This window comes from Pristiophorus japonicus, chromosome 8 (assembly GCF_044704955.1).
Source record: "Pristiophorus japonicus isolate sPriJap1 chromosome 8, sPriJap1.hap1, whole genome shotgun sequence".
NCBI lineage: Eukaryota > Metazoa > Chordata > Chondrichthyes > Pristiophoridae > Pristiophorus > Pristiophorus japonicus.
In genome coordinates, this window is record NC_091984.1 from 66,618,223 (window position 1) to 66,632,636 (window position 14,414).

The 14,414-nt window shown below is 43.5% G+C and overlaps 1 long non-coding RNA gene across 1 annotated transcript; it reads right to left on the reverse strand.

The window, feature by feature from the left end:
- Window positions 1–2,948: 2,948 nt before the first annotated feature.
- Window positions 2,949–13,855, reverse strand: LOC139268095 (uncharacterized). The gene is made up of 3 exons (XR_011593972.1): window positions 13,325–13,855; window positions 4,031–4,161; window positions 2,949–3,587 (listed from the first exon to the last, which is right to left on the reverse strand). It is a non-coding gene; the product is annotated as an uncharacterized lncRNA (long non-coding RNA).
- Window positions 13,856–14,414: the final 559 nt, after the last annotated feature.

The window sequence follows — 14,414 nt, forward strand, 5'->3', positions numbered from 1 at the left end:
GTTAGCTGCCAACCTATTCTCATACTCTATCTTTGCCCCTCTTCCCCTCTGAACTTTCTATATTCAGCCTGATTCTCACTTGTATTCTGAACTTGACATCTGTCATATGCGTTCTTTTTCTGCTCCATCTTACTCTCTATCTCTTTCGTCATCCAGGGAGCTCTGGCTTTCGTTGCCCTATTTTCGCTCTCGTGAGAATGTACCTTTATTATACCCAGACCATCTCCTCTTTAAAGGCAGCCCATTGTTCAATTACAGTTTTGCCTGACAATCTTTGATTCGAATTTACCCAGACCAGATCTGTTCTCAACCCACTGAAATTTGCCATCCTCCAATTAAGTATTTTTACTCTAGATTGCTCCCTGTCCTTTTTCATAGCTAAGCACCTTATCTAAGCACCTCGATTTCAAAATTCTCATCCTTATTTACAAATTCCTCCATGGCCTCACCCCTCCCTATCTCTGTAATCTCCTTCAGCCTCACAACCCCCCCCCCCCCGCCCCAAGATATCTGCGCTCCTCAAATTCTGTGCTCTTGAGCATCCTTGATTATAATCATTCAACCATCAGTGGGCGTGCCTTCAGCTGCCTAGGCCCTAAGCTCTGGAATTCCCTCCTAAACCTGTCCATCTCTCTATCTCTCTTTCCTCCTTAAGATATTCCTTAAAACCTTTGACCAAGCCTTTGTTCATCTGCCTTAATTTCTTCTTATGTGGCTCAGTGACAAATTTTCATATAACACTCCTGTGAAGTGCCTTGGGATGTTTTACTACGTTAAAGGCATGATATAAATCCAAGTTGTTGTTGTTATTATGATTCTATGATCGCTGTTGCCTAAATGTTCCCCTACTAACACTTGCTCCACTTGACCCACCTCATTCCCCAGAACCAGATCCAGCAATACCTCCTTCCTCGGGCCGGAAATATACTGATCAAGAAAGTTCTCCTGAACACACTTCAGAAATTCTTCCTCATCTCTGCTCTTTACACTATTACTATCCCAGTCTATATTCGGATAATTGAAGTTCCCCATTATCACTAGTTCTTGCACCTCTCTGTAATCTCCCTGCAAGTTTCCTCCTCTATCTTTCCCACTAGTTAGTGGCCTTTAGAATAGTATTGTAATGGTAATTTCTAAACTCTAACCAAATAGATACTGTCCTTGACCCCTCCAGGACATTTTCTCTCTCCAGCACTGTAACATTCTCCAAAACTGCCATCCCAGCTCCTTCTTTTCCTTCCCTATCTTTCCTGAACACCAGGGAGGCAACATACCATCCTGGAATCACGTCTGCGGCTGCAGAAACGCCTGTTTGTTCCCCGAACTAACAAATCCCCTACCACTCCCGATATCCCTCCTCCCCCACCCCCAGCCTGTACAGCTGAGCCATCCATGGTGCCATGGCCTTGGGTCTGGCTGTACTCCCCAGAGGAACCATCAGTACTGAATGCTGGTTGGAGAGCGAGATACACTCAGGGGACTCCTGCACTACCTGCCTGGTCCTCCTTGTCTATCTGACGGTCAACCATTCCCTTTCTGCCTGCACACTCTTACACTGCGGGGTGACCACCTGCTGAAACATGCTATCTACATAACTCTCAGCCTCACAGATGCACCACAGTGACGCCAGCTGCTGCTCAACCTTCGAAATCCGGAGCTCGAGCTCCTTCAGCCGACGACACTTCCTGCACACGTGGTTGTCCAGGACACGGGAAGTGTTCTGGATTTTCCACATGGCATAGGATGTGCATTCCACCGGACTGAGGTGCCCTGCCATGCCTCCATTTATTTGACTATTAACTAACTTACAAAAATAAACTTAAGGGGGAAAAATGTGTTCTCGCCCAGAAAGCAGTTGGTGTCCTCACCAACTGCCATTAATGGCCTCTCGAAATGGCTGCCATGCTAAATGAGGTAAATTGTTGTGGGGTCCATGGTGGTGGGTGGTACAGCGCTAACCTTAGGTGCAATGCCATCCGGGACCAATTTATCGTGCTGGTGCAGTGTTGCTGCTTCCCCCAGCACCTGTGTGTGAGGCTATGAAGCTTGCAATGCATTATGGGCAGTGAGGATCTCTGAAATTTAAAGGGCCATGCACATTGAAGCAAGGGAAAATAAAATGCACTGATTCAGTACATTTTTCAGCCCTTTCTGTCTTTTAACAAATAATCAATATTTAAAAGTAGTTCCAAATGTCAATATTCAACAAATGGGAAAACTACCTCAGCACTACCACAAATGGCTCAGCAAGCCAGGGAAAGGTCACCCAGGATCTCGCACACAGCACTCCACCTTTGTGCAGGGGGACAAGACTGAAAGACTGGCCCTCTACCCACAGGGGCCAGGAGGCCCTCCAAAAAGAAAAATGTTGGGAGTACATTACCAAGGCCGTCACTGCCATCATTGTTGCCCCCACCACTTGGCTCCAGTGCCCAAAGAACCTTCATGACCTCAGACCACTGGTCACGGTGAGTGAAAGCATCTTCAAAAGACATCACTTACCAACTGAACCACTAGCCTCACACACTGCTCAATGCAGGACCCCCAATCACTCACCTATCAACAATCTGCACCAATTATGAGGCACATCTCCCATTCCTAGCGTCACCTCAGTAGACGGTGCAGGCCATTCTTGGCAGGGGCATGGCTGTGCCCTTGGCCAGCGGCAGGGCAGAAAGGATACAAGATGTGGGTATCCTTGTACGTTATCCTCCTTCTGGCATGCACCTCTAGGCTTCCCGCCCTCCCATCAGCACAACTCCTTGTTCCTTCCTCATTTTACACACCCAAGAAATGCATCCTGCCCAGTGTAAGATTTCTGAATCTCTCTCGGCTTATATTTGACAGTGAGACGATTTGTTCAAAACAATTGGAAGGGTTTATTAAAAGTATTCACATGCACATTAGCAGCAGTGATCAGTTATCTTAAAAAGACACACACATGCACATTACTAACAGTTGTCAATTATGTTATAACAGAGCTACAATGAGGTTATAATAACGAGTGATATAATGAGTCCCTTTTGCTGGCTGGTTTGGACACACGGCTTGCTGTTTTAGCTGGTCTTCAGGGATGTCTCGTGCCGTGTGTCCAAGAGAGAGAGCAACCTGTGTGGCTTGAGTTGTTAAATCCCTTAAGTCCATTGTCCCTCCGAAAGCCTCATGATTGGATCTTGGCTCCAGGGCAGCCCTTATCGGCTCTCCTCACACATGTGGCTGTCTAGTCTGGCTCAGCCATTTCTGATTAGTTTAAATGGCTTTCCAATACACACAACCCATGCGGCAGCTCTGGGGGCTTTCATTTTGTTTCTTACAAAACTTAGCCCATGCTGTCAATCTGTGGGCTTCCATTTTTTGTCAACACAAACAGGTCTTTCCGTTAATCTACACTTTTAACATTTATACATACACGTAATCAATTTTAATTATTTTAATAAGCACTTTTATTCTTACACCAGCCAGTGGGACCGCAGGCGGATGATTCCATCCTGGATATTCCGGCCACAAAGGAGTTGTCTGGGATGCATCCTTCCATCTGATTGCTCCTCTTCGGTTTCCTCCTCTTCATTGTCTTCCTCTTCTTCCCTCTGCAAGCGAATGTTGTAAATGTGTTAACCTGGTGTGCTTAGAACCCAACGCTTGAGCACTAGGGTCGAAGTTCGCATATGTGACGTTAAGTCAGCGACATCACCACAGCGCCATTTTTTTTTCAGAGCGCTGCCTGTTACCGGCTTGGCAAAGCGGGCAACTGATTTGGCGGCTGCCACCGGGACCGATCCTTCGTAGCTGGCGCAAGAGCGGCGGCCACCATTTTTTCACACATCGCTGGCTGTACCAGATGGCGGTAAGGACATTAATTTCTCGCCCGAAGAATCTTAAAAGTCAGGCCTACCTTTATCTCCGGCAACTTCTCTTGCTGAGTTAAAGTCTTTATTCACACAATTATTTGTAGTTATATTAATTAGTTTACCTAGTTAAATTAGAGAGAATAAAAGAATAAAATACGAATACTCATCCACGAATCACCTACCTGCAGACCTGTGACATCACTCCTTGATTTTGCTGTTCTTTTGGAATTCGGCGGATTTGTATCTGCTGCCGACTCCTTCCAGGTCCCCTAGAAGGTGGGTTTATGATCTCAGTCACTATCGTTAAGCAGACCTATAAGGGAGAGAGGCAAACAAAAAGCACATCATCCTGAGCTTTTCACGTGCATTTCACTGGAGTAGATTTTCAACTTGCTGCCCAGATGGGAAACTGGTGGTGCATATCGATCGCCCATTATACAAACTGACCGATTTTCATCTCCTTAGAAATCAACAGAAATTAAAATTGGTGGGTTCCAGAATCAGCCTAGTGAATCGTCTCTGTACCCTCTCCAAAGCTAGTATATCCTTCCTTAAGTAAGGTGACCAAAATTGCACGCAGTACTCCAGGTGCGGCCTCACCAATACCCTATACAGTTGCAGAAGGACCTCCCTGCTTTTGTACTCCATCCCTCTCGCAATGAAGACCAACATTCCATTCGCCTTCCTGATTACCTGTTGCATCTGCAAATTAACTTTTTGGGATTCATGCACCCCCAGGTCCCTCTGCACCGCAGCATGTTGTAATTTCTCCCCATTCAAATAATATTCCATTTTACTGTTTTTTTTTCCCAAGGTGGATGACCTCACACTTTCCGACATTGTATTCCATCTGCCAAACCTTAGCCCATTCGCTTAACCTATCTAAATCTCTTTGCAGCCTCTCTGTGTCCTCTACACAACCCGCTTTCCCACTAATCTTTGTGTCATCTGCAAATTTTGTTACACTACACTCTGTCCCCTCTTCCAGGTCATCTATATATATTGTAAACAGTTGTGGTCCCAGCACCGATCCCTGTGGCACACCACTAACCACCGATTTCCAACCCGAAAAGGACCCATTTATCCCGACTCTCTGCTTTCTGCTAGCCAGCCAATTCTCTATCCATGCTAATACATTTCCACTGACTCCGCATACCTTTATCTTCTGCAGTAACCTTTTGTGTGGCACCTTATCGAATGCCTTTTGAAAATCTAAATACACCACATTCATCGGTACACCTCTATCCACCATGCTCGTTATATCCTCAAAGAATTCCAGTAAATTAGTTAAACATGATTTCCCCTTCATGAATCCATGCTGCGTCTGCTTGATTGCACTATTCCTATCTAGATGTCCCGCTATTTCTTCCTTAATGATAGTTTCAAGCATTTTCCCCACTACAAATGTTAAACTAACCGGCCTATAGTTACCTGCCTTTTGTCTGCCCCCTTTTTTAAACAGAGGCGTTTCATTAGCTGCTTTCCAATCCGCTGGTACCTCCCCAGAGTCCAGAGAATTTTGGTAGATTATAACGAATGCATCTGCTATAATTTCCGCCATCTCTTTTAATACCCTGGGATGCATTTCATCAGGACCAGGGGACTTGTCTACCTTGAGTCCCCTTAGCCTGTCCAGCACTACCCCCCTAGTGATAGTGATTGTCTCAAGGTCCTCTCTTCCCACATTCCTGTGACCAGCAATTTCTGGCATGGTTTCTGTGTCTTCACTGTGAAGACCGAAGCAAAATAATTGTCATTTCCACATTTCCCATTATTAAATCCCCTTCTCATCTTCTAAGGGACCAACATTTATTTTAGTTACTCTTTTCCGTTTTATATATCTGTAAAAGCTTTTACTATCCGTTTTTATGTTTTGTGCAAGTTTACTTTCGTAATCTATCTTTCCTTTCTTTATTGCTTTCTTAGTCATTCTTTGCTGTCGTTTAAAATTTTCCCAATTTTCTATTTTCCCACTAACCTTGGCCACCTTATACGCATCGGTTTTTAATTTGATACTCTCCTTTATTTCGTTGGTTATCCATGGCTGGTTATCCCTTCTCTTACCGCCCTTCTTTTTCACTGGAATATATTTTTGTTGAGCTCTATGAAAGAGCTCCTTAAAAGTCCTCCACTGTTCCTCAATTGTGCCACCGTTTAGTCTGTGTTTCCAGTCTACTTTAGCCAACTCTGCCCTCATCCCACTGTAGTCCCCTTTGATTAAGCATAGTATGCTCGTTTGAGACACTACTTCCTCACCCTCAATCTGTATTACAAATTCAACCATACTGTGATCACTCATTCCGAGAGGATCTTTTACTTTTCTGTCTGTGTTTGGAGATCATTTATTATTCCTGTCTCATTACACAGGATCAGATCTAAGATAGCTTGCTCCCTTGTAGGTTCTGTAAAATACTGTTCTAAGAAACAATCCCGTATGCATTCTAAGAATTCCTCCTCCAGGCTACCCTGTACGATTTGATTTGACCAATCGATATGTAGGTTAAAATCCCCCATGATTATTGCCTTCCTTTTTCACATGCCTCCATTATTCCCTTGATTATTGCCCGCCCCACCATGAAGTTATTATTTAGGGGCCTATAAACTACGCCCACCAGTGACTTTTCCCCCTTACTATCTCTAATCTCCACCCACAATGATTCAACATTTTGTTCATTAGAGCCAATATCGTCTCTCACAACTGCCCTGATATCATCCTTTATTAACAGAGCTACCCCACCTCCTTTCCCTTCTTGTCTATCTTTCCGAATTGTAGAGGGATCTTCCTGGCAAAGTACCGCCCGGTCTCTCAGCGGCCATCGGCTGTTGTTTGGGCGGCAATTGGGCGGGCCTTGGCTTCCACCAAGTTCGGGCCCTATATCTTTAATTTTATCAGGAAATATTGATATTATCACAAGGGTAAATTCAATGATCCCATGGTACCAGCAGGCAAGCCTTGCTCAAAGGGACTGTGGTTCGTAAATGGGGCTTGTACCCTGATTGTCTGACCCACACTTCCTTCAACAGATGTCCTCTCCTGAAGTGCAGGAGTGTTAAATTTATCCAAAATGCTTCAGTACATGTTATAAGTTTCAGGTCTGCCTTAGATATTCTCTTGAGTACAGTGTGCTGGTCACTCCTGTAAACAGTTTGAGTATCTTACATTCAGGAATGTGCCCATTTTGTCCAGTATCTAATTATACAATAGCATAACAGAGGTGTAACAATCTCATCCTTTTGTGACCTGAACTGGATATGTGACTTGCACGCATGCCCTTTGTGCTTCTCCAAGCTCTCCAAACACAGACAGAAAAGTATTTTAATGAAACAAAGTCCGAAACCAATTGTTATGCAGCTTCATTTTACATACCGCAAGTACAGAACTACAGGATAACATATTTATTAACAAACCTCTTACTGCACTTAATTTTTACCTCCTTAAAAGATGATAAAAAGAAAAAGCTCTGCTTTTCATGGGCTGACTTGCTTGTTTTTGGCATTACCTTTCTTTTCAGACAACTTCTAACTGCAAAAACTTACTTACTTCATCTAAGCTTATTGCTCCAGGCCCAGGTCTGTACTCCAGGCCCAGGTCTGTACCACAGACCTCCTGTTTAAAAACTAAATATACACGTGTCTCTTTTTTGCCCTGTTCACTCTGTGTTCCCAGCAAATGGGAGGGTTGTCTCTCTGCCTTCTTCCTCCTTCAATGATTCGCCAGTCAACTTGCCAATAAATCAGCCACAGGGAATGGGGATCAGGCAGGAAAGTGGAGTTGAGGTCGAAGATGAGCCATGATCTTATTGAATGGTTTGAGGGGCCAAATGGCCTACTCCTGCTCTTAATTCTTATGTTCTTATCACACACCAGCTGAAGAGTGGACTTTCAGTGGACACCCCAGTTTAAGTACAAATGAATAGGTCATCCCATTAATACAAGGTTTAAATGTTCACAGGGTCTCAAAACTAACTTTAATTGTCTTAAGCATTTTGTTGACGCTTCATCTGAATCTTTGTCTATCACTTTCAACTCTGCTGTTCTGTGAACCCCTTGAGATTTACATTTAACTGAAGAGTAACAGAAATAGGCAGAAATACCAAATCATGGCAGTGCATTTTGGAATAATATTTACTGTATTACAAAGCAATTGTGGGGATAATAAATTTCTTTCATGAGCTGAATTAAGCCACTTTTCATATATTTTATTTTTATTTTTCTGTGTCTCACTTCACCGCTGCCTGTTCAGGAGGACAGGCAATTTACTCTCAATCTCTACCAATGTTGATCAGTAATCGACCTAGAAAATATGTAACAGCAAAATAGGATGATTCTCCCAGGAGAATCTACCCTTCAATTGGTCTTCACTTCCTCCAGACGGCAGAGGCTGCGGTTGGGAATTTACTTGTGAGGAAATCATGGGAATTAATCAGTGTATCACGAGCTATAGCTCCAAAGGTCTATGCTATATAACAACTGCACTTTTTGCTTACTAATATTTACTTAAACATTTGCAGATTTGGCTTTTATCTAATACTTTTTCATGAGCAAGGATATCTTTAAGTTTACATGAGATGTAAACGCCACAGATGTTCCTTCAGGATTCTGAAAGATAATCAAAAATCCTATCTCTTTCGTATACTTTAATTATTGGAATGATAGGGAAGGATAACCAAACAGTGAAGCATATTCTTTGGAAAATGGGATGTTCTTATAAGAAAGCTTCACTGAGTCAGATTCTTTACTTGCTCAGATGGTAAAATATTGATTTAGAGTTGGTAAAGTAATACATGCAAATTTATGTCATCACTACATTTCCTTGCTATGTATTGTAATTGCCAGTGCACATAGTGGTGTTGACTTCATAGAATCATAGAAATTTACAGCACGGTAGGAGGTCATTTCGGCCCATCACATCTGCGCCAGCCGACCAAGAGCTATCCAGCCTAATCCCACTTTCCAGCTCTTGGTCCGTAGCCCTGTAGGTTATGGCACTTTAAGTGCACATCCAAGTATTTTTTAAATGTGGTGAGGGTTTCTGCCTCTACCACCCTTTCAGGCAAGAATTCCAGACCCCCACCACCCTCTGGGTGAAGAAATTTCCCCTCATATCTCCTCTAAACCTCCTCCCAATTACTTTAAATCTATGTACCCTGGTTATTGACCCCTCTGCCAAGGGAAACAGGTCCTTCCTATCCACTCTATCCAGGTCCCTCATAATTTTATACACCTCAATCAGGTCTCCCTTTAGCCTGCTCTCCAAAGTTCCAAAGAAAACAGACCCAGCATCTCCAATCTTTCCTCATAGCCAAAATTCTCCAGTCCATGCAACATTCTTGTAAATCTCCTCTGCACCCTTTCCAGTGCAATCACATCTTTCCTGTAATGTGGTGTCCAGAACTGCACACAGTACTCCAGCTGCAGCCTAACTTGTGTTAATTTTTGATCTAATGTTTACATACATAAAAATATGGTGGGGTATTGTTTTGAAAAAAAAGCTATGTGCATGTTTAAAGCTGCCTGACATCAAACTTTAGACACATATATCACACTATTGTCAACTGCCCCCCTTCCAACCCCAATTCCTTTTGCATCTGCCCCTGGTAAAAATTCTCCCATCTTTTAGAACTGCACTTTCAAAGTCCCAACTGCCTATCTTTTGGCTTTCCATTCACCACTATACTTCTGAAGCCATATGTCTGCTCAATCACTCCCTCATCACTTAATTTCTCTCCCCTCATGACCTCTCCAAGTTCATCTTGCCCATGAGACTCACCTCCTGCTCCTTTGACCCCACGAAGCTCCTAACCATCAACTTCCTTTTCAGGCACCCATGCTAGCTACTCAAATACTGTTCCCTCTCTTTCAAAGCAACTGTTACCACCCCCATCCTCAACAAACCCACCCTCTCACCCCTCTGTCTAAGCAAACTACTGTCTCTCTAAAGTCCGTGAACGTGTTGTTTTACAAATCTGTGCCAATCTCTACCTCAACTCTATGTTTGAATCTCTTCCATCAGGTTTCCGTTCAAGCAGGGCCTCGAAACAACCCTAATGAGAGTCACAAAGTTTGTGACTGTGACCATGGTGCATTATCTCTCATCATCCTCCTCAACCTCTCTGCAGCTTTTGAAAGTCAACCACACAATCCTCCTCCAATGCAATCCACTGTTGTCCAGCTCAGTGGGTCTACTTGTACCTATCCAATTGTTGCCAGAGCATTTACAGCAATGGCTTCTCTTGCCGCCCTGCACCATTATCTCTGGAGTCCCCTAAGGATCTGTTCTTGGCTCCTTCCTCTAAATGCTGCCATCCTTGGTGACATCAACCCCAGATGCCAAACCAGCTCTACCTCTTCACTATCTCTCAACCCCTCCACTGCCCATGTGTTGTCAGCCTGCTTGTCCAACATCCAGTTTTAGATGAGCTACAATTTACTTCTCCAAAACACTATGAAGACTGAAGCAATCTTCTGCATGTCTTTCCTCAAACTCCATACCCGTGCCACTAATTCCAAACCCCTCCCAGGCCATTGTCTTAAGCTGTACCAGACTTTTCGCAACCTGGCATCTTATTCAATCCCGAACTGAGCTTCCAACCCCATATCCTTTCCATCACAAAGACTCTCTACTTCCATCTCTGGAACATTATCTGCCTCCATCCCTACCTCAACCCATCTGCTTTGGAAACCCACATTCATGCCTTTGTCACCTGTAGACTCGACTATTCCAATGCTCTCCTGGCTGGCCTCCCATCCTTCACCTGTAAAACTTCAGTTCATGCAAAACTCTGGCACCCATATCCCATCTTGCAGCAAGCTCACCGAATACCCGTCCTTACTGATCTACATTGGGCCTGCTGCATTCGGAATTACCTGACCTACATCAATGTTCCTGTTTAGCTGCGTGGTTGCGCAGCTGTATGAAGCTCCCGTGTAGCCCGCTTTCCAGTTTTTCAATGGAAAAACCGCGTACGTGCGGAAGTTTGAATTGGCCGCGCAGGCCCTTAAAGGGACCGTCCAGTCAACAAAAACTTTAGATGGAACATTGGTCTACATGCAGCCTAACCTGCGGTCCTTAAAAAGGAATTTTTTTTAAGCGTCAGAACAATTGTGCACAGCAAGGGCTACACAAACAGCAATGAGATAAATGACCAATTAATCTGCTTTGGTGGTGTTAGTTGAGGAGTAATTATTGGCCAGGACAATTCCCTTGCTCTTCTTTGAATACTGCCATGAGGTCTTTTATGTCTATCTGAACAGACATCCCATATTACATCTCACCTGAAAGACGGTACCTCCAACAATGCAGCAATAGTGTCAGCCTAGATCATTTGCTTTTCATGTTTCTGGATTTTTGATCAGTTTTTCTGTTGAGGATTCACAGAAAGGGCTTGGGAATTAGTTAGAATTTGAAACAAAATCAGTACAACAAGATTCTTTGGGGAAATTGAGGGCTCTAGGCACCAACAGACAAGACATGGGTTGGGTGGGGGAGATTAGCAATACTGCTAGAAATGCAGCAGTGATTGTTAGAGGGTCTGACATGATCTTTTGCAGTCCAGACTGACAGTCCTGCATGCTTTGTTGCTCCCCAGGTGCTCGGCTAAGGGTCATATCTCAAAGATTAGGTAAGACTTTGGAAAGGGAGAGAGAACAACCAGTCATAGTGCTCCATGCAGGAGACAATGATGTTTGGCAAAGAAAGGGCTACAATATGAATTTAGAAGATCAAGAAACAAATTTAGGAGCAGATCTTCATAGATGATGATCTCTGGAATATGTTCCATACACTAGAATAGGGAAACACAGGAATATTAGGGAAATCATTGCATGGCTAAAGGTGTGGTGTCAGGAAAACAGATTTCACTTTATTGGGCATTAGAACCAGTTCTGGGGAAGATGGGAGCTGCAAAAATGGGCTACATTTGAACAGGGAGGGTGTTAATATATTGGCAAAATTGTTAAATAGCCAGTGACGAAGTATATAAACTAGGAAAGATGCAGGGCTGAGAAAATGAAGCAAACCAGGATCAGATATCGAGAAGGGAGAAATAGATGATGATAATTGGGCTGGAATTTGCTGGAAAGTTCACGATAGTAATAGCGCATCTATAGTGCACACCATTACTATTTCCAGGAAAGTATGGTGTGAGTGGCCAAAATTTCCTGAGACAATAGTGCCGTTCCACCTTTACCCTTGCTGAAAAAGTTCAACTGCTAATTATCATAGCTCTGCCCCATTAAAATTAATGAGATCGAATTTGCTCAATTAAAGTCACTGAGATTGCCACTGACACTTAGATCGTTGCAGAATGGCGCCGGTCAGGTGAGTATACAGGTATCCTAACAGGAATGAGTTTAATGCTTTTGGGCATTGTAGTTGATATCTCAATTCTACATTTTCTTGATCAGATTAATCAAAGCAGAGCTACATTTATGAAAGTTTAATATAATCCAAATACTTATTTCTTTGCTTATGTTTACTTTTGGTTAATATTGTTCTTGTCAGTTAACTTGGCTTGAACACATAGGAGTAGATTTTAACATATAGTGGGAATTCCGGAAGAAACTGTGCTGTCGAGTTAATTTCCCACTTGTCCGTGGCAGGAGGCCACAGTGATTTTAACTGCTGGGCCTCATTAACACACCAGCCAATTTGGGCTGCCTGTGGAAAATCGGCTGCCCACCGGCAGTCAGGTAAGTGTAGGAACACGGGATGTCTCACAATAAGGTAGGGTGGGGGAATCCAGGGAAGGGTGGACTAAATGTTCCTTGTGGACGTGCACTCCTACTCCTTCTGACCCCAGAGGAAAGTAAACAACTTACCTTGAATGGTCTCTTCTGCTTCTGATCCTCTTCTACCTGCCGTGTTCGCCACTCAGATCAACTTTCTATCAACACTGCTACGTTTCATTATACACCATATGCTTGAATTTTTACAACTTCTGACATCCTTATATATTACATCTACTACATTACCTTTATCTATCCAGTTTTTAAGATTAATTGTGGGGGTGTGGGCATCCATGTAATTCAGCTCAAGAAAACCCAACATGTTCACTAATGTCCTTTAGGGAAGGAAATCTGCCGTCCTTATCCGGTCTGGCCTATATGTGACTCCAGACCCACAGCAATATGGTTGACTCTTAACTGCCCTCTGAAATGGTCTAGCAAGGCACTCAAACCGCTACGATAAAGTCAGCACTGTGGGAGTACCTTCACCACGTGGACTGCAGTGGTTCAAGGCGGCGGCTCACCACCATCTTCTCAAGGGCAATTAGGGATGGGCAATAAATGCTGGCCTCGCCAGTGACACTCACATCCCGTGAACGAATAAACAAAAAGATTTCTTTAAGTCCTAGCCATTGTCTTCTCCTATTCTGCTGTGTAGCTTTGATTGGCATCAGTGGCAGCTAATCATCAGTGCTTGTAATCTTGAACGTCAGTATCCTATACCTTACTTGAAAAATTAGAGCACGCACCTGAAATGTTAACTTGTCTTCCTTTTAGATTCTGACTGATCTACTATATATTGCCAGCATCTGTAGTTCTTTACTTTTTCTTTCACTTTTGGCAGAATCCGAGTTCTGAATGTTTACCTGTATATTAGAAAGATACTTGGAAGAAACTCATCCTCAGCATTCTTCCTAAAGTTAAGTCTATTATTTTGGATTAAAATCTGTAACCCATTTTGATGTATTTCGCTCTGAAAAATGAATGCAACTCCATCCTTTTATACAAGCTTGCAATCTGCTTTGCTCTTTACTATCACGTAAATCTCATTCCTATCGCTGACAGGATGCATATTGTTGAAGCTCAAAACTTTGCCAGTAGTAAGAATAACAATGTTGTCAGACAGATTGACTGCACTCTCAGATGCAAGGAGCAAATAACGATTCGCCCTTTTTAAAAAAAAAAAGAGAAACGAGCACATTTATTTTCAGTGCAGAGTAATGAGTGAACATGACAATGAACATTGCCAGTACTGCACCGTGAGTCACATCCTCACGCACCCGCACCTGGACCCGGAGTGCTCGTTATTCATGGTGCCGCTCGATTGGCTGATTGGTTGCAGCCAATGGCAGTTGAGTTTATGGTGTCCCGGAAATGCGCTGTCCTAGTATCTGGAGGGGGCGGGTCAGGTCGGAGGCGCCAGCCATACAGTCTTGCTCCTGCTGGGTTGGGCGTTGAACCCTGCGGTAGAACTGAAGGGACCCAGGGGTGTTTCACCATCCAGTAAGTTTTAGCATTGGTACTTAACGCGATGGGTCGCTGGCCCAGTGCTGTCCTGTCCTGGGAGGGTCACCTATCGTGAGTCGCATGGACCCTGGTGTCTATTCTGGGTTATGTGTTTTCCCGGTGTTTCATTCTTCTAGCCTATTTGTAAAAAAAATCCAAATGATTCCATTGCCCCTTATTTGTTCAAACAGACTGTGGATATTACGAAAATCAAGAATCCTGTTTATATGCTCAATGTAGAAAGAGAGTTCTGAGTTCTGGTGAAAAACAACAACTTGTTTTTATATAGCACCTTTCACAGCATAAAACAAAATTTGACACTGAGCTACACAA